Here is a 20,990-nt window from a genome sequence, read left to right as displayed (position 1 = left end):
AAATCTGCCTGACAATTAAATCTAACCCTTTCACTTCACTGTGGTCAACAAAAGAGGAGAGAAACAGCATTTTAGTCGTGCTTTACTCGATGAATAAAGATGGCTTCAGTTTATGAAAGCATTTGTTATGGACCCACCAGATTATATTATTCCTAGGGATGTTGTGTACCAGGACCCGGAGCTTCCCTCTGCAAAGCATGTCAACGATGAGTAATAAACACGATATTCACTGAAGAGCGATGATTATCGAAAGAGATTTTCAGATGAAGATTTCTCATGAATGTGAAATAAAGGTCTTTCATGTGAGAGCCGATACTTCCCTCTCTCTCGAACATCTGGTAATGGCATTGCTCGGAGAGGTCTGGTACGTATTATGCCTGGTGTTTTAGAAGGGGGCTTTGAAATATAAATATTTTGCAATGAGGGGTGGGGGGGAGTTTCATAACTATTTAAATTGTCTTTACTGTAGATTAAACTTTCAGGTGTTGCTCTTGCTTTCAAACACTGGAAGCACTGAGAAAACCCCCCTGCACCACAAGTGAGTTGATAGTGGTCTTTCGCACAACTCCTGATATGAAGACCCTAACATCCACTTTCAGCTGATGTCCATTGCTTGTTACGTTCACCAATTTTCGCCAATACCAGGACTGAATGGCACTGGATTTGATTCACAATAATCAGGCTAGGTTGTTTGTCTCCACCAAGGTATGCTTTTTAAAATCCCTTAATATTTGTGTTCTATTGCCTCTGACTCTTCAATTTTTAGTAATTCGATTTCCCCCCCAATGATATATAATGAAGTATGGAAGAGAGACTTCCATAATGGGCATATTCTATTGTATTTTGCTTTGTTGGAAAGGTCTGGTTCTGGTTTGTGGGAAATGTCTTGAGTTATGAAGCAACATACGTGTTTCAATGTTCATGTACAGATGTAGAGCATTGTGGGTATACCTGGGGATTTAAATATTCAGAAGACTTGTGCACATTTGGAGCATTTACACTGGATGGTCAATAGTTTTACTGTCCAGATAACTATAAACCGATGTCCTGTTGGATATCTGTACTGGATGGCTTCATTCGGGTTCTCTTTCTCAGATGGCGGCTGGTCACGCGCTATAAACCCGATACCACTGTTTTAACGAGGCAGCGCTGGTAACAAAGATGCGAAGCGTCCGCCTCCCCACCGGATTTGGTTTCTCAGTGTTTGTTTTTCACGCAGGGAAGTGTTCACACGCACAGTCAATGTTGTAGTATCCCCTGTCACACGTGTATAGTTTATTTTCTCGGCCTTGAACTTGGGAAGTCCCTGCGGTTGTTAGATTGATGTGGTGGCATTCTTGTGTGTCTCCCCACTTTTAATTTCAACTCGTGATGCTTTTTAGGAGCAGAGTATCATTGTAGGTGCTAGATAACTTGGTCATGGCATCTCGGGCCGAAAACATCCTTGGTGAAGGTATACAGACATGGGCAAATCTACTTGGAGTTACTGGTGTAATGACTACGGTTGTCTTGCCCCAAGAAAAAAGACTCCCTTACTATTTGGGTTTATTTATAATTTAAAAGGCAGAATAAGGGACACTGAGAGAAATGCACAACCAATTTGCCAATTGTGAAGAGAAGTGGATTGTAGGCATGAGAACTGGAGTCTAAAGTGTGTCCCACTGCAGGTGTTAGTGAGGCGCGCAAAACCTCACAGGGATGTAGCGCCGAAGGGCCTCAGCTGGGGGTCCTGCCCGGCCCGGGGTCTTCAGAGGCGGGAGATAGCAGGGTGAGTGCTGAGTGCAGGATGAAAAATGGAGCCACCACGAAACCACAAGCGCACCTGGCCAGGGGCAGCACTCTGCAGTTGGCCTACACTGGGCATGACTGGAGATTGTGTGTCTCTCTCACTCTCTCTGTGGTCGGGTGGGCTCTCAGAGCTGGTGGGTGGGGGGCTGGGAAAATAGACAGTGTCTGGTTTTATGTATTGTTGCTGTTGCTCTTCAACCGCTACTGTGCATCTTCCGGTTTAACGCACTGTTTGAGCTAAATGAGCCATGCTCTTGCTTCCCCCCGTGAGGAGACCTGTGTGTGTGTCTGCTCTCAACTGCAGGTTGAATTTCCACTGTTGAAGATGTGCAACACAAAGCTAGTTACAGCCAACGGATACATTTTGCCACGATGTCCAATCATCTCTGTGGTCCGTTGCAGCGGATGCTTTTGCAGACGCACCCAGCTTGTGCATGGGGACCAATTAGGGTGGAAGTAGACTTTAACCACGCATGAGGTGAAGCATCTTGTGTTTGTGTGCTTCTGCCCGAGTCCTGGCCTGTTTACACCTCTTGTGGGAAAAGTGCCGTGGACCCTTCAGGTGCCAGCGATGTTTCAGGACACACAACGCTAGTGGCACAAGTTTCAGGGGATGTACATTTGTTTTTAATGGTTTTTAAGGGGAGTAGTTTTTCACTTGAGTTTTGCATTAAAATGTCTAGAATGAAAAGGCTGACAAATAAATTGGACTTCAATTCATATGATTCCTCCACAGACTCTCGTTCCCTTCTGAATAGAGTTCAAAATCATTCTTCCTTAGCTTTTCCCCATCCTCTGGTAATAGTTTGCTTACAAGATATTCCATTGAGGATAAAGCTGAGGATATAGCTTTTTAAGTAAATCTGTTTTTAACCTGAGAAATCGTGTCGACTGTAAAAGACTGAGCAGAAAGTGTTTATTTTTTATTATACAAGTTTCTTCAGCCATTGTGAGATGGTGATGATTGGAGCATGAAACTGGGAATCCTTGTTAACAGTCCTTCCTGCTGAAGGGGAATGTGGCCAGATTGGCTTTTCTCTTTTTTGACATTTTTAGTGAAGTTGAGCTTTAACAGTTTAGGTGCTTTTCTGACAAATCAGAAACACTTTATGGGATGCATTTTGGCATTTGTACGCTGCCTTGGAGGAACAGAGAGAGAAAACTTTGTTGTTTTAACAGTTTGTTGGGAGGGTTTGAAGCACACAGAGACCGCCTCAGAAATGAATATCGATTTCCTTTATTTGCTCGTCTCTGAAGAGGTTTGTTGTCCAGTCTGTCATATTCCATGAGTCCTATAATATCAATCAAGCTTTGGATACCTTGGATAATTCAGTTTGAGAGTCGGAGCCCTTTTATAAATAATTTGTTGCCCAAGATGATCTGATACTGGGGCTCTTGTCTTTCTAAAACAGCCACAATTAGTCATTGTTCTTCACATGAAATATAAACATTTTCCCCCATCGCTTATTATTTTTATATTGTTCTTTGGATGGTTATTGCTGCACACATTGACACGTAGGGTGGAGGTATTGTGTGTAAATGTTGTGTACATCTTCCAAGTTGTAAAGGTGCTTTTCCACCAGGTCTGATTAGCCAAGCTGTCACACAATTTATTTCTCTAAGTTCCAGCCTACAGTAAAAGCAGGGGGGAAATTCCCAGAATAGCCATCAATTCATTTTGTGTGGTCTAAACTGAAAAAAAAAAAAAAAAAAACCCTGTTCTTAGCATATGACAAAAACAACATGTTTTTAATTTCAGGGAAACTCATAAAAGTTTGCTTTTCCTTTCATATCATCCTCCGAATTGAAAACAAATGCTTTTAAAAAAAAAAAAAAAAAAAAAAAAAAATCTCTCCGCGTTCCCTTTGAACTGCCCAATTATGGAGTTGTGAAAATAAAAATCAGCCTGTAGCGGCTCTTTTTATTTTATTTATTTATTTCTATATTCCTTTCTCTCTCTCTCTCTCAATCTATCCCTCTTTATGCTCTCGATTTGAAAAGAGTCAATACCGAGAGCATTAAGGAAACTGGCGAAATGCAATACAGCTGCAATCCGACATGACGCTGGGAAATGGGTCTGAGGAGCAGAAAGCCTCTCCATATTCCCAGGGCGCACAACTGCTCGCGGCCTTGGCTTTGATCTCTTCAAAGCCTCCTGCCTCCTACTAGATGGAGACTCTTGGCTGCTGTTCGCTGGAGCCGAGGAGGGAGAGGGGAGAGTGGAGGGGGAGGGGGAGGGGGAGGGGGGGAGGTTTTATTTTTTGTATGCAGGCTGAAATCAATCACTGCGCAGTTGCTATTATGTGTAATTCGGCAGGCTGAGACGAGGGGGTTTGTTACCTGAGTGACTGAGAGACACCGGAGGAAGAGGGAGGCCCATTCAGACCGGGGGAGACCGGGGGTGGGTTTTCATCTCTCAGCGGTGGACGGGGACGGCGAGGGGGCAGGGTGCGGGGCTGTTGAAAAGCCGCCATCGTGCCGCCCAGCCGAGCGGAAAATCGGTCCACAATGGAGAGATTACACTTGCAGATGTAACCATATTTATTTCCTTCTGCGAGGCTGAAATCTGTACTGGGCTAATGAGGCTGTCTTTTGTCGGCGGGCACGTGCCACTTCTCTGTCCCTCGGTCTCACGAACGTCTGCAAATGCAGATGCCTACAGGACTGGGGTCACTTCACCAGCCCTACTGACTCTGTTTTTGGGTTGAATGGGAAGAAAACAACAACAAATAAACACAACTAACGTGATGATCGTAGAGTTTAAACATATAAAGTGACAAATGTGAGCAGAGAGAATTTGCCCAAGTAAAACTCGGCTCTGTCTGTGGTTGGGTTTCCTTTGTCACGGTTATACGTGTCTGAGGACAGATTGATCTTTAAGCCCTGAGGTTGAGGAGTTTTATCTGTTTCAGATGAGGAACCTTTGCAGTCTTTGACCCACTCTACTGCTGTGGAAGATGCTCAATGTATATTGTGCATTATTGTGACAAAGGCGTTTGTTTTTCATACTTTGCAATGGCTCTTTATGTAACTTATCCTTTGCTTGGTTCATGTGTCCATTATGGTTCTTTGTCTGCTGCTCTGAAATAATATTCCAATCCTGTCCATTGTTTCCTTAGTCTTAATGTAGCCGGATTGTGAAGTTAATTTCCCTTCGCAGGTCCTTCATTGAGAGACACGTCATCTGTATAAGATCGGCAATGAAGGACCAAGAAGTAGTTTGGTTTTCTGGGATTGGAAGTGTTGTGGAGTTGAACAGATAGGAGTCCAGCAGTTAATATGTTCAGGAGCTGGTTTCCTTTATGGCTACTATCATAGTATCTCGGATTCATGGCTTGCTATTTTCCAGTCTCTGAAACCAAAGGATGTTTTTATACAGATTTGGCATGTTATGGGAAATGGCTGGACGTTTGTTCCCAAGAGTAATTTGTTGATGATGATGATGATGATGATTACACTTTTCCCCACTTTTAGAATCCTTCTTTACTTTGGTTTAGTTTAATTTTGATCCCTGTGGAATTTAAAACAAAACATGTTGGGTTAAAGTTAGATAAAGAACAAAATTAACCATTATAGCCTTCGACAATAATTAAACCAGTTTTGCAATTAAAAATAATTGGGTAATTAATCATGTGCTAATTTGTTATTTTTGGCGAATGATTTTGCAGTTTTCCAGTGTTTATTTTGGTTGTTAATTAATTTGATCGATCACAATGCCATACCAAAGTGTAGTAGGAAATGTAGGCTTTTTCATGAAAAAAAAAATGGCTGGATTGATTTTAATTTGTGAATTCCGGATAAAAGTATAAAGATCCCGTTACGACAAGTAAACTGGAATAGATATTGAAAGGAATAGCCTGGTGTTGGAGCTGCGTACGGGTGTTTGGCTGTGTTCACTCCTGGGCCACCATGCGAGTGTGTGAGTGTGTGTCCTCTAGCCTGGATGATTATTTACAGACCCGTGGGGCTGCATTGATGTGCACTGATTGCACGGGGCCCAGGTGAGGCGTTTAATGTTCTCCTAGCTCAAACATCAGAGGAGTACGTGCCACTTTGAGTTAGCGATCTTCAAACAATAAGTCCAAACACAAAATCAATGCACCCAATCCCTGTGTGCGGCTCTCTGAGAGATGAAAGGGGGGTGGAAACCGAGAGCGAGCGCGAGCTGACGGCGCAGGAGCTGAGGATCGGTGCGGAGGAGCGCTGGGTGGCTCCGTGGCTCGGCCAGGCCCGGCAAGGCCGACTCTGAACCGACATCAATGGGCTTCATTTTATCTGGAAGTTTCAAGGGTGATTTCATCCAGGGTTTATCATCTCAAAGTGCTTCAGGCAATGTTCTCGTCTCTGGCTTCCTTACTTATATTTTGTTTTGTGTATCCCCCCCCCTACACACTCACTTTCTTCTACTTCTTAAATGGAAACTCTTTGGAGCCTTACAGGGATTTCACTTGATGGACAGTATAAAGAAATTTTCTTTCTCTCCGAGCTCTGAAGTTTTTAGTGGAAAAGTAGACCACGAGCCCTCTGAGCAGATGTGTGCGGGTCTCCCTGTGCCTCGACGATGATCATGTCATTGTAAAGCTGTGTGTCTCTCTGTCTCTCTCAAGTACTTGTGAGGGAGTTGAGGTGTTGTGGCTGAATTTTACCAAAACAGAAATGTCGCCACGACCAAAAATGAATAATGGTAGCAATTTATTAATGACCGCAAGAGATTGTTTATTTTGATCTTTGTTTACATCTAATTATGCATATACACTGGATTTCAGACACTGCATATCGTTTGATGGATATAAAACACTTGGGTAAGGGTAGAAACCATAACGTGTCCACTGAATTGGCTGGTGGTGAACGTGCGCATTCGTGCGACGGGTTAATAAAATGCGCCACAGTCGGGTCTTTTTCTATCCCGGATCGATTTCTACTCTACTGAACTGATGCTGTATTTGAACAGGTGGAAGAGTACCGTGCGCTTTTTCACCTGCTGCCTCGGGATCACCACCCTTTTAGGCGTGAAGCCATCCTTTTATCTCGGCAGCTGCCTTCAAATGGCTATAAAAGTAAAGCAATCCATATCGTCTTGCCTTTATGGTAGTCGTGAGATACTGATTAAAAAACCTTCTTTCGGCACAGTTAATAGGCCTGGGTTTAGGCGCTGCATCGGTGACCGTTCCCCTCTGTGGGCCGAGATCGTTCTCGTTCTCCCAGAACCAGTACCGCTCCTAACTGGGGAAAAAAATCTCCATTGCCTTTCTCTGTCTGCCTCTCTCTCTCCCTCCCTCCTTCCCTGGGCTTGCCAAGCATCACTAGGCCCTCCTGTTTCCTTCTGGCCCTTCACATCATCTCCAGACATCAAACAGCTTGCTGCCGACAAAATGTGCGAGGGGAGGAGGGTGGGGGGAAGCTCTTTGGAAAGTATTTCCTATAAGAGTTTCCTTCGCTCTGGTCGGCAGTTCAGGCCTGGCTCTCTAAAAGCCACTCTGGGCTGGAAGACCGAGTTTTTAAAAGCCTGCTGCACTAGATAACCCGCCGTCGATGTCCTCTGTAAACATATTCTGTTGGCATTGAATGTCTACGTACGGCGTGTTTTTCAGTTTCAGTATGGTGATGTGATAACCGTGGCCAAATGACAATGCATTTTACTTGGGAGTGAAGCTTCCTTGCACTTTACTGTGGAAATTAAAAGTGCTGGACGGGATGAAATGCATCCAAAAAATGCTGTGTGGCTCATTAAGCTTTGGATAATTGGGGACGGAGTGTACAGGGCACTTTACCGCCCCATTACTCTTAAACCGTACTCTCCAAATCCGGGCAGACAATCCAAAACTAAATTACCTCCATGGTCCCGTTGCCTCTAAAGACCGGCTGTTGTTCTGGGATGGGCCCTGGTGTTACTGTTCCCTCGGAGACTGGCCGGCTCAATCGGCACGATGAGAGATGAGGCATGTCCGTGTTGCAGTCTTGCCTCGTACATGTCACTTGTGTCCCGCTTGTATCCAAAAGTAGGTCTCTCTCTCTCTCTGGTAAACCACTGACTTCGGTTAGAACATTAATTTGATTCCTAAATTAATACAATGTCCATACATGTCAGTGAATATTGACAAGGTGAGGGAGTTGGGGGGAAATAATGTAGTATTGAAGTTTATTTTACTGTTTTGGGTGGGTGATGTCCGTACATAATGTACAATACGTCAAAGATGGTAGCAAAACCATGCAAGAAAAAGATGGTTCTAGCCTCCGATCACCTTACTGGACCATAGCATTGCATTATACCTAGAACTGCCTGGTGTATATACTGCCTTGGCTTAAATTGTAGCACAGGATCGCCATAGGGAGGTTGTTTGCTAGTAGCATTTTCAGGCTCACTAAAGAAATACATAGAAATGCGTGTGAGATGCATCTCTTCTGTGCTCGGGGGCTTTAAAGATGATTAGCTCGTTTTCACTTCGTCTACATCCGTTAGATCTCGGTGTCCGATAATGTAGTGAGATATTAAATATAAAATATGTACTAGACGGCGGTCATTGTTTTAAAACTGGGTCTCTGTTTGCGTGCAGGGTGTCGTACTGACCCACGGGGAGGCGAGGGTCGTCGAATCGGCTCGAGTGGCCTGTGAAGTGCCGCGGTCTCTGACGGGCCCAGACCGGCGCTGAAGGGCCGATTGTTCAGAGGAGATTAGGCTCGAATGGGGGCGTGTCCTTCAACCCATTTTCTTGAGGAGAAAGTGTGCTAAGCTGGGAAAACACTGACGTTAGGATTTCAATGGCTAATTTGAGGCCGAAAAGCAGTTGTTTGGGTTTCTGAGCTCGGTAATCCATTCAGACTGGTTTCAGCTTCCACGACCAAGCGAGCTGCTATGAGCGATCGCAGACGAAGAGTGTTTGCTTGTTTTTCTTGTATGTTTTTTGGGTTATTCAAAGGCACTATATATATATATATATATATATATATAACAAAAATTCTATACAATGGTTTGTGGCTTTAATGCAGTTTTGTTAGTTGTAGCCACACACAAAATGGCAGTGAGATGATTGTATATTTTGCTGGTTTAATACAAGCTTGGTATTTAACATATCCTGTTCAGCTATCAAGACGGAAATGCATTTCAGTTTTTAAATATACAGAACTACAGTGGGAGGGGTGAACTATTAAATTGGCACCGTATCTGATGAGCGTGTTGTACCTTAAACATACATGTTGAGTTAATCAAACGTTCAGGGTTGCTACCTAACACAAATGCTTATATCCTTTGGCGATTAAATTATAATACAGAGTGTATTTGTTTTATATGCACTAAACAATTATACTTTGAGTTGAAGTTAGCTGTACATTTCAGTTTCCTCCCAGTACTTCCTGGAGGTTATATAATGTCTTCACCCACCAAATCACAACCGAAAGTTTAATTTCTCATCTCCCACTTCACTGTGTGGATCGGCTGCAAAGTTTTCTCTGACATATTTGGCTAAAGGCCATGCTGCAGTCCTGCGAAGTGCTGGGCAGAAAAGAGTGATGTTGGAAACTAGGTCAGTCCTCACCAGCCGAGTCTCACCTGCCAGGATTTGCGCAGAGTGTAACGGAAGCTGTTTTTTTGTTTGTTTCCCTCCCCCCATACGTATGTATTTATTTTCCCTGTGCATTCAAATCCTTTTCAGTTTCGAGATGTGATTGGTCACGCTCACAAGAACATTGCAAGCTAGCTCCTCGCCCCATGCCCCCCCCATCCGCACTTCCCACGATGTCAGCTTAAATATTTACCTCTTGGCTTTTGTTATTGAGCAGATGAAATTTAAACTTATGCTGAGTACACACAACACGAGTGCTGTAAGCGAGTCGACTGTACAGGTAAAGCTACAAAGACCGAGCTTGATTCCATTTTCTCCCCCGGCCACCCTGTCCTAAATTGAAACTGACAGCCATTCACCGGGAGAATACCTGGCTAAACCGGGCTCAAATGCTATCTAGGTGTAGCAGACAAATGGAATTGCTCATATTTAAAAAGCACATTTAAGCTCCCTCTCAGCATTTTCCTCTCATTTCGGTTCTCTAGCGACTGTGGAGATGAAAAAGACGTCATTGTTTTTGCACAACCCCCGATCTTCGCCTGCTAGAAAAGGCGGTTTGTTTTGTGTACCCCCACTGACTCAGCCTCTTTCCCCAGATGATTGTCTCTGTCTGACTGTCTTTGCACAGAAAGCGGGGAATGATTCAGTCCCACAGTCTGCCCTGTCCAGATATGATCTTGTAAATCTCGATTCGATTCCATCTGGATTTAACAAAGGTGCCCGTTTTGCTCGTGAGATTGTCTGCAGGGATGAAGGATGTTACTCATCTTGGCAGAAGACCGAAGTGGTCACGATGCCCTTGTTTGTGGAAACTTTGCTGATGAGAGTGCTTGAGAACAAGGCTGATTTAAATTCCCTTTTCTTCTCCACCTTCGTTCTTGGAAGACCGGCTCCAGGTGTTAATTTTTAAAGCTGTGGTCGATCTGACTGTCCCCCCAACCTACTCATTGGTTTCCACAGCTGTAATTGAAGTCTGGTGACCAGCCTGCAGGGTGTTATTTATTCTTCACCAACTGAGTGAGTGAGGGAGGGAGGGAGGGAGAGAGAGAGGGAGGCCGGGGGAGGGGCGGTGTTGCTGACAGCTGAGTGTCACTCCTCAGGAATGCTTGACCTTTCTCAGGCCTTTGATCTGCCCGACTCCCGCCGAGTTAATGAGCCGCACGGCCAGCCACGAGTTGACTGTCCTGCCGAGGCGGCAGAGGGAGCAAGGCAGACCTCTCCTCTCTACCTGAGAAAATGGGCATCTGTTTTATTAATGTATTTATTTATATTTCTCCTCTTGCTTACCCAAATATTTGTGTGGCTAGATTTGGGTGCCTCCACACAAAAGAGTGGGTAGTTTCTAAGATTGCTTTTCAGGAGCTACTTGAGCCTTGGTTGTGACCTAAATACCCAGATGCCCCTTGTTTGCCTTGTTAAAAGGAACAGCTTGTATCTTTTGTCTGACTTGTAGGTGGAGGCGAAATAAGTTGGGGAACTGTTTTGACTTCCTAATTTAACACTCTGGTGAAAGCCGGGGTGGATGTAGTAAACGGGGTCTGTGCGTGTGTGTGAGCTGATGGGCGGCTTGATCTTTTCGGTCGCTGGAAACTGCGGAGGTCGCCCTGAGATGAGCCACATGCTGTGTGTCTGGAGGTTTTAACTCTGTGGAATAATAAACAGTGTGTCCGGTACCTTGTAACACAGGCTTGGTGTGACATAACCCATGCGAGACCCTCAGCGTTCACACATTGACATTTGTGTGCCTACAGAAGTCTCCGATCCAATGAGACTTTTTAGTTTACAAAACATTTCAGTTTAACTAACATGACTGTGTGAAAACCTCCAGGTATGATGGGCCCAACTTCCTTCAGGGATTTGTAATCGAGTCCACTTCAGGTCACAGAGGAGGTGAGTTTCCAGGCCAGGCTTAGTCAGACAATGATAAACCCCCCTGGCACTTGACTCTTTAAGTAGCAGGGCTAGTGCTGAAAAAACAAACAGGAATAAACTTTCAGAACTGAAATAGAGGAGAAATTAAGCATGGGACGCCCCTGCCAGAAAGCCACAAGTCTTGACATGAAATTCCAGGGATGCACTGTCACTCCTGAACAGTTTCAATACCTTCAGAACTTTTTTACATCAAGATCTGTTTTTTTCCTTTCTTTTTTTTACCTTTGAATTGTGACTGCAACAAAAATGAGCGCATGGTCAGAGAACCCTGCATTTTTCCAGGAGAGCAGCGTCCATCAACCCGGCACTGCCAACCGAATGCCAGCTGAAGAATAAATCTTTAATAAAACCTCAAAACCAGGATGCGTGGCCCACAGATATCCTCAGCAGACGGTTCACCGAGCTTAATTGGCAAGCCTGTGTTCACAAACTCTACATTTCCGTCCTTCCACCCCCAATTACTTGACTTTTTTTTCTTTAAAAGGAACTGGTTACCTTACCAGTACTGCAGCGCTATATTCCTTATTGTAGAACTGGAATTTCACTGCATAGCTTTTTTCCCCGTTTTTGCATTTATAACGCCAACCAAACCAAGTACACAATTCAGCTCTACGTACAAAACTCTTTTCTTTGCTCTCCCGCAGTAGGGAATTTACAGTATTACGATGAAGCAGAACGGAGCCTTTTTACATCTAAATTTCTCTTTGGGTCTCGGGGTTCGGTGTCAGTGACTCAGTGATTCAGCGGTTGAGGATCGATGACTGCAACCAGGGTTTAGGAGCAGTGGGTGCATCACGACTGACTCGATCGGTCTGGTTTTGGGACTCGTACATCACACGAATGTGCTTTGTATGTTAAACCTCAAGAAGTCTACTTCAGACCTATTCAAATCAGTATTGGCTTCTCTGTGGTGTTCTTCTGCCTCACAATTGTAATCTGGGGGTGTGGTGATGTAAATCTTTCTTTAGGGTAGGCTTTACTCTTTTTATATTCTGTTCTTCAAATTTCATGCCTATGCCTCCACTGCTCGCATTACCCTGGGCACGTGGCTGCTGCTGCCACTTCTGGCAAACCTTCCTTCTGCATTAATTGGGTTTTGTTATATTTTTGAAGCCCAAAGGCCAAAAGGCCAGGCTGCCAATAAAACAGTGTTAATTGTGTTACACCCACTTTTATTTATTTATTTTTTAAGGTTTACAGTAAACCGGGGGAGATCAAATAAACTGTCAGTGTCCTTTTTTGTGTGTGTCTTTTGCCATACAATTAAATTAGCAATGCACAATTCACATGCCTACACAGCCCTGCATATACGGTCTGTTTGTTTGTGTGCGTGTGTTGTAAAGTCACCACCCGTTGGTTTGAAAGGCCGTTTGTTCACCTTTTGTTGTAAAGGTCATGTGCTCTGAGATTCTAAGAAGAGGAACACCTGGGCAGATGTTTCCTGCCAGCCATGCAGTGGGGGGTTGTGGGTCGGTGTGTCTTTGTGCTCGAGGGTCCGGCTCTCACAATGGGGAATAAGCTATAATCCAGGCTTCTTTGTTGCCACCGAGTCTCATTGTCAAGTGACTTAAGTTTCATATAAAATGCTGCTCCCACGTATACATGTTTATTAGCTGCAGGGCTTTTTAAACTTCTCTAGCATCGGGGCTTTGTGTCAAAAGGCTAGTTTGTGTTGGGATCCCTTACCCAGTTTAAAGTGTTGTGAAAGAAACTAGTGGTTAATTTCTCCCGCACGCTTCATTGGAATTCATTGGTTTTCTTTGGATGCTATGTATGTTGCTCCCCGACTAAAATATTGCCAAGTGCTAAATGCATAAAGGACAGTGTCCAGCGTGTTTGTGTTTGGCAGTGTCCATTGCAATCCTTCTCCCACCTCTCAGACCACTTTGACTTCACCTCTGTCTCATAGGGGCTTTGAATGACGGGCAGGGCATTCGTTCTGCGTGTTTGAGCCTGTGCATGCATACCTTGCTCTCTTCCCCCCCCGAGCCCCACCACGCGCAACCACACAGCGGGACAGACCCTAATGGCTCGGTGTGCTGAGGGTTAACGACTCTTCTGCAGAGCCGAGCTAGTAGGTGTGCTGTCGAACCGTGGTTTGAGTCGAGAGGCTTTGCCAGGGTGGTTAGCAGCCTTGCCGAAGCCCAGCTGTTTTCCATTGTGGTCGTCTGTCTCTGCTGCTACAATCGCGCCGGCCCGCGTATCGAGGCTGGAGATGGTGTGCAGATCTACGTTTCCGCTGCAGCGCTCACACGGGGGGGATGATCGCTATCTGCACTCGGCACAGTCTGCCGTCGAGCAGCTGTATCTCGCTCTGCATCTCAGGTGCGCGGGAGGGCTGTGCGTCTCTACAGGCATGGGGGGGTGGGGCGCGCAGAGAGCGGGGTCTACAGGACGCGAACCCCCACCCACCCACCCACCCTCCCACCCTCCCACCCTCCCACCCTCCCACCCTCACCTGTCACTCAAGCGCTGAACTGAAAGGTTACAGCGAGGTCTGTTCAGCTCTACGGCCCTGTTTTTAAGGTCTGTAAATGGGAGCACTATTGCTCAGTGTAATGTTTGCCCCAAACCGAAAGCTGCAACCAATGCTTCAACTCCCAATTAAAACGCATACATTGAAAAAGACAATTTCCTCCGGCACCAGGAAGCAGTGACTGGGCTTTGTGTCAAGTGTGTGCCCATACAGTATAATACAATTTATTTCATTACCCGACTGTATTTTTGTGGTAAAGTTAAACAAATTCAACGTCTGTATGCGATTGCCTGCTTTTTTTAAAATCTGTGATTATATGCAAATATTTAAGAGTGAAAAGATTGAAACCTCTATACTGGGAAGTATAATTTGATTTCCTGGAAATGTGTGGACAGTCTGTTGCTTTCAAAATATGCTTTTTAAAACCACATTTCGCTAAAAACATGCCCTCGTATTGATGTTTTAACAACCCTTGCATGCCAGTTTTTAATTTAACTACATTTGTGTGAAGTTGCATATGCAGTCTGGTCAGAATAGCTCCTATATTGATCCCAGACATTTGTCGTGCTGTATAAGGTTGTTGTTGGGTGTTTTCTCGGATGGTCTTGTGTTCATAAATGAGTGGGTTGTTGTGCGACCTTCACAGGACGTACTTTGGGTCAGAGAATTCGGGATTTTACCAGGACACAGCACAATGTGTCTGTTGCCACCTGGAAGTGTGATTATTGAGGTCCTGTATTGGGGCGGTTAGACTTCATGGCAGGGCCTTCCCCTCCAAGCCCTGGCGGACCGCACAGATGATGGGAAATGTAGGAACGGCAGAGACCCACAAGATTAGAGTCATGAAATTGAGAATCATGTTTTTAGGACCGTTGTGTTTTATAAGAGCAGAAAGGAGCAGTTTTCCCAAAGCCTTGTTTCACTGACTAGGTGCAAGTGAGGTGAACCGGTTTAGGTCGCTTATTGTTGTAGTGCCCGCCTTTTTATAAACCCAAATTACCCCAAAACGAGATGAGAATTAAATTTGAAACCTTATGCAATATAAAAGCTTATTTCTTTGGGCACAAATATACATTTTCTCTCAACCAAGCTGCTTATTTCCCAGCAGTTAGCAGCTCCTTTTGACTTCTCCTTAAAAAGCGAATAAAAGCGAAGTAATGGCGGCCGGCTCTGTGGAGGCAGTGGAGTTGTTGTGTTGATGATTTTGTTTATTTTTAAACGCAACCCCTTAATAGTCCCTCAGATCATCGTCTCTAATGTTCGGAGGTGCTGGCGAGAGGACAGCGACGGGAGAGAGGTGCGAATTGGAAACGTTTACCAGCCTCCAAACGTGTTGCAGCCACTTGTTAATTTTCTATCTTCCAAACTGTTCGCAAGATACTTCGCATGCTTTAACACTCCCTTGATTGTAGCCATGGGCCAGAGGAGTCCTCATTGCATATAAATTACTGAAGTGGGAAGTAATTATTATTAAAACCCTGCTTCCCATTTCCCACTCCGCACAGGGTGATAATTGACTGCGTTATGAAGCACTGGTATTAGGGAGGGGGGAGAGGAGAAAGTTTCTGTTATGAGGGCATTCGTGGAGGGAAAAGTTGCACTGTCGGGTTCAGTGCTGGTTTCCAGTCCCGGCCATGTTTAATTGACTGCTTGTGTAACGTGTCCAGCAGCGCACTGCGTATTGTTAGCCCCCTTATCAAAGGCTTAGTACATTTGATCTCTCTTCTCCAGGGATTATGTAATGGCACATTTTAAACCCGCTCCCCTTCTCCTCTGCAGTCCTGTGCCCTGCACCCAGTACTTGTGAGAGCTTTGTGTTGAGGATTGAGGGCCCTAAACAATTAACACTTTCTCCTCCAACTTACACAAACGTTCTCCTCGCTGTTCCTCCATCGATCCCGAGTTACAGACCGGTGGAAACAAATGCACACCTTCCAAGTTGTTCATTTCACTCTGGATGGATACCCTAGTCAGATGACTGCTTCATTGTGGAGTTTGAATTTGGAGTTGCTTATTTAGCAGAAAAATGGTCAGTCTGTGTGTGTCTGTGCGTGTGTATCTGAGAGAGGATCCCTCAAACTCCAGAGAGAGCTCAGTTACTCGCCACCCACAGTCCCAGGCTGGCGGTGGCTGTTTTGTAAGGCTCGACGTACACCCAGCAGTTGGCCATTTTGCGATACGCACAATGAATTTCTCTTGAAACCACATCTGAGCCTTTAATGGGGTTGGCCGAGCCCTATTTTCAGACGTGAAACGGAACATTTATTTCCAATCTGTGCTGCCGCTTTGGAAATCTGAATTGAGGAATCTAAGCTTATTATTTTCCTTCACAAGAAAGGGCCTCGATATGGACGTTTTCCATCCCTGTCACAGCCCTTTTTGTAGCCCGGAGAAAGTGGGTAGGATGCGTTTCTTTCCACGCGGTGTCCCTGAAAAGCCGTGGGCAGATCGTTCGCCAGCACTGACCTGGGGAATCAAAGGTACGTTGTTGTAATGTGATCTAACTGTCTGGCGGTGTGGGGGGATAACGCTGTCGAAATTAGCCTCCAGGCCGACCTAATGCGGCTTCTTTTTGCTGTTTCTCATTAGTCTGCCTGATGGTTTCCATCAGTTTGGAAACATCAGGCACTCCTGCCATGCTTAAAAATATATGGCATCATCCTTCTGGTACGATGCTGAGATGCTTCTTTGAGAGAGAATTTTTAAAGCACCATTTTGTAGTTTTTCCATAGAGAAATATACATCTTCTGTAAATACATACATAAATACATACATCTTCCTCCATGAGGCCAACCATGAGAGAGCATCTAAAAACTGAGCAGGCAGCGCCACATTTTGAACAGAAACGGAGCCGACAGATTTGGGGACGTGGACTTGGTCAAGCCTGTTTTGGCATCTCCTCCTCCTTCTCCCGAAATGTAACTGGGCAGACTTCTCCCCGAGTGTTATGGCCTGTCCTACGGGTAAGCTCCCCTCCGTGTCAGCCCTCCACTGGCCGCTGGGCCCCCCGAGCAGAGGAGCAATCTCCATAACGACACGTGGCAGCAGCCCTCGTTAGCATGCCCCCCAGCTGCCCACAGACCAGCCCGTCTGCCGGCCGTCCCCCGCCCCGAGAGCCCGACAGCGGCAGGAAGGCTTTGGCAAATCCTGGCCCGGGGGCTGCTGGTGACTTTCGATCAGATCATAACCGTCTGCTGAGGAAGAGGGGAGAAATATGCTCCGTGTCTGTGTCTAACAACTGGTGACACGGCCACGGATCAGGCAGGATGCAGCGGACCGCGGCAGTTGTTGTTCAGTTTGACAAATTCACGAGGGGCAACGAGTGCACTGCTGACGAACCGGAGTTCATGTTGGGAGTCTTTACCCTTCAGCTGTCCTGCTATAGGGATTTCTTTATACTCGTATGTTACAAATCATGTGGGGAGCAATATAATTAGTATATTTTAATACTGCGTTGGAGTGGAAATTGTAAACGTGTGCATTTTAGACTTGGTTAAGACTGCTCTATAGGTCAGCTCCTATATAAAAATCCACTACAGATACTGCAATTGTATTGGGTTCCTTTTGTGGAAAAGAAAACGCATTTAAATTCAATCCCTGTATATTTTAATATCATAAATCCCTTCAGTGCATCCTTATTGACTCCATTTATCGCTGCGAACAATGTATTAATCAAGAGCTGACAAACAGACCTGGCGGTAATATATGTACGTGATTTCTTCTGCTATTCTCCATTTAAAAAATGGAGCATACAGCTTTCTCTCAAGATCTACCCGAGTGTTTGAAGATTAGCTGGGAATAATTCAATCGTTCTGAATTCAGTCCCAGGAGGGTTATGATTTATAAAAACAAAAGACCAACTAAACGCATCCCTGTTCTTGCTCTGTCTGCAGTTCAACGTGTCTGAAGCCTCTCGCTTTCCGTAGATGTATCTTTGACCTCGGACGTCCACAGAAACTGGGGGGACGATGAGAAGACATGATTGTGGGGAAAAGTATCTACGTTAGCAGCGGGAAAGCATTATACTTTAAAATTTTAAGCTCAGTGTACTAATTGTGGCTGTCAACATTGTGCATTGGCCACCACAAAAAAACTTTCCACAGTGATTCAGCGCCTACAGACTACGGGCCAGGATGTAGGCCCATCATCGTACAAAGGGGAAGCTGGGGGACATGCACAATTACACACTGCAGCTGCATGTATGCTTGAGAGAGAGATTTGCATAAACCATCGGATTTATTTTGTCACCTCCCTATTTAAACCATACGTGGTAAAGCAGGCGTTCGGGATCCTGCCTCTCTGAAACGCTCGGTTTACCCCCAGCTAAGGCCACTGGTCCTGGCGTTGTGCATCTATACATCCCGACCTCGACGCTGTCGTACTGGACATGGAATCGAGTGCTATAGCTTTTGCTTTCCTCAAACGTGGTACAGTACAGGGTGTTTATTGAGAAGTTGAGAAAAATTAGGACTGACAGCTGCAGCCAGAAAGCACAAAAGAGGTCCTCTCTCCGAATGGCGGAGCGTGTGCGTCTAATCTCTGGCAGGTCTCCGCTTTGATGGGGAAGGGTTACACAATGTCAGCCTTCTGTCTCATTTTCCCATGTGGTGGTATGGGAGCCGGGGGGGGTGGAGTTGGGGGGTGGATGACTGGCTAGCTTTGTATGTTGTCTTTGTTCATCGGGAAGAGCGTTCGATAGTACGCTGCTTTTTAATTATTTGTCTTCATAGCTTGGCATTAAACTGGCAGAATCATCCCTTTCCTCTCATACTTGTGCTCTCTCTCTCTCTCTCTCTCTCTCTCAAATATATATATATGCTTCCTTTCTTTTCTTTCTTTTTCCTTAGTAAAAGACAAGACTGGAGCTTAAATTAAAATCCTCAAGGTTCTTATCTCCTTCCCACAGGAAAGTAAATCTGAGTTGAAAAGCGTAAAATTAAGAGCGCGGATGGTATCGGGTAGCCGACTAGTGGCTCGTCTGCGCAGTTGCACGTTTGCCTCCAGGGGGAGGTCGGGCATTAATAGGGAGACGATGCCATTCGGTTATTTGTGATGGCAGGGCTGTAGGGATCTATACTCCTGGTAATACTTACAGATGTCACAAGCTTGCCAGGCGGTGAAGAGGTACTATCTTGTCCTTACAAACTAATCCTCGCCAAACGGAACATCTTTACATCCATTTATTTTCTTCCATATGGTTTCTGGTTGCAAGACCTTTTCTTGCAATTGACATCTTCAGACCTTTTTTTTTGTAATGGTTCAGAAATGTAATGGAAGAAGCTGCCACTTCATCACAAACATCGCCTGCTTATGTTTTTTTTATCCTCAAAGTACTTTAAAAAACTAGAAAGATGAGGCATTACTTCAGGCTTGGTTTCGCTCCGATTTGACCAGTGGAAGCCAGTCAATGTATAAAAGCCCACACTGATTGCCCGAGTCATCCTCTTCAGCGTCTGGAAGCAGTTCTGGGTAAATGTCCCCCAGCGTTGGGTTCACAGGGGTCTTGACTTTTCAGCACTGTTGCCAAACTCAACCCTAGCCTAATCGATAGTCTTTCACAACCTCCCTGTTCAATATTAAAGATAAGGCAAACATATTAATTGTCGCTCTACTGAACTGTGGACAAAAGTGGTCATTACTGTAGATGGTTTATATTGGTAGAATCAAAAGTGGTAAACATAACAAACTGATGTTTACCACTTTGAATAATTCTTGTGACAAAAATAATGAATGGTCCATGTCTGGTCTGTCAACATCTCAAGGCCCAGATCAGTTTACAAACGTCACTGTGGGAGCTGACGTAGTTCAGTGTATTGCCTTTGGGTCCTGGTGTCAGCTAAGGTGGGTCTGTGGGTGTGTGTGCTGATGATGGCTGTCTGCCCCACACACACACGGCCAGACATCTTCTCCCGTCTTTCAGACCTCAGACGTTATCCTCACAATGTCATCCCATATCTTTTCTAAATATGGTCTCGTATCGTCCGAGAACTTGAACTCCTATCCCAGAATTCTTTGTGCTCTTAGCCTTGTTTGGAAGCTAGTTCTGAACATGCATCTCATTTGACTAATCATACTTCACATGTGTGTCCAGACCCCGTGGTACGCTCTGTGGATTGGTCTCCATAGGCTGTATTTCTCAAGTGGCAGGGAAGTGGTCCTCTGGTCCTGAAGGACTTTGTGTCCTATGTGTGACGTTCGTACACGCATTCATCTGCGTCGTGCCTTGCTTTCAAAACTGTCGAGACTGTCGGACTGCGTCGAGTCCCGTTCGCTTGGAATAAGAAACCCTTTTATCAAGTCATGGTGTGGAATGAAAGAGCAGCTCCCGGGGGTTACAGAATCCCATTGACCCATTAATGCCGAAGTTTCAGCCGTGTACAAGGCTTAAGACGTCACCCGTGGGATGAACCACAGTGAGTGATGTCGTGACCCACATCACGATTTGGGAGTCCAATGACACTCAGACAAAAGTGGTGGACTTAAGACCACACATCGCTCTTTATTTACCGATTTTTACTCAACCTCCTCAAAACGTGAAGTGAACGGAAGTGTGGTGGAGTCGTTTTACCACGGTTAAGGAGGAGGAAATTGATTCCCGCTCACAGCTGGTCATTTGACTTTGGTGGAAAATCCTTAATCTTCTCTTTATTTTGGATATGTGGTTTTCCGCTTTCCAAGTCGCTTCTCAATGTGCATAATGTGATCGGTGCCATTTTTGGTGGTGCTGCTTCAGCGTGTGTGTTTTCCTGCAGAAATTCAGTCGGAGGTAGAAGTGGTTAAGGTTTTTAATATCTCCATGAATCAGCCCCAAGGTGTGAGTCTCACTCACACAGCGATCCCTTTCTCTGCTCTACTTCTTGGTTGACGCGATAAACCCTGCTTAGCTCCACTGACAATATTTCTCTTAAAGCCTTCCACTTGTGGCGTAATGAACAACCTAATTCACAACTTAATGACTTCCTTTGATCATAAACCTAAGACCTCTGCTCTGCGTTTGTGCCCCTTGGGTCCATTTCCTTGCTGCTTTTTCTTTTTTGCTTTTTCTTTAAAACACTGGCAATATTTTTGACTTAACACTATAATGTATATCGTCATGATCCAGAATGTGTACAACTTGAGGATTTAGGAGATGTTTTCTTCATAAATAAATGAGTTCATGAAAAAGGCCTCTGAAAATGAAAAAGCCTGGTCTTAAAACCCTTAAAATTGTTTTGCCTGCATAAAGAGATTGTCTA

At 45.0% G+C, this 20,990-nt stretch overlaps 1 protein-coding gene across 7 annotated transcripts in view; it reads left to right on the top strand.

Moving 5' to 3' along the window:
* The window catches only part of lef1 (lymphoid enhancer-binding factor 1), a 53,102-nt gene that overhangs the window by 9,616 nt on the left and 22,496 nt on the right, over positions 1 to 20,990 (top strand). The window lies entirely within an intron of this gene.

Source organism: Amia ocellicauda, chromosome 13 (genome assembly GCF_036373705.1).
Source record: "Amia ocellicauda isolate fAmiCal2 chromosome 13, fAmiCal2.hap1, whole genome shotgun sequence".
Classification (NCBI taxonomy): Eukaryota; Metazoa; Chordata; class Actinopteri; order Amiiformes; family Amiidae; genus Amia; species Amia ocellicauda.
This window is presented reverse-complemented; position numbering and strand designations above follow the sequence as displayed.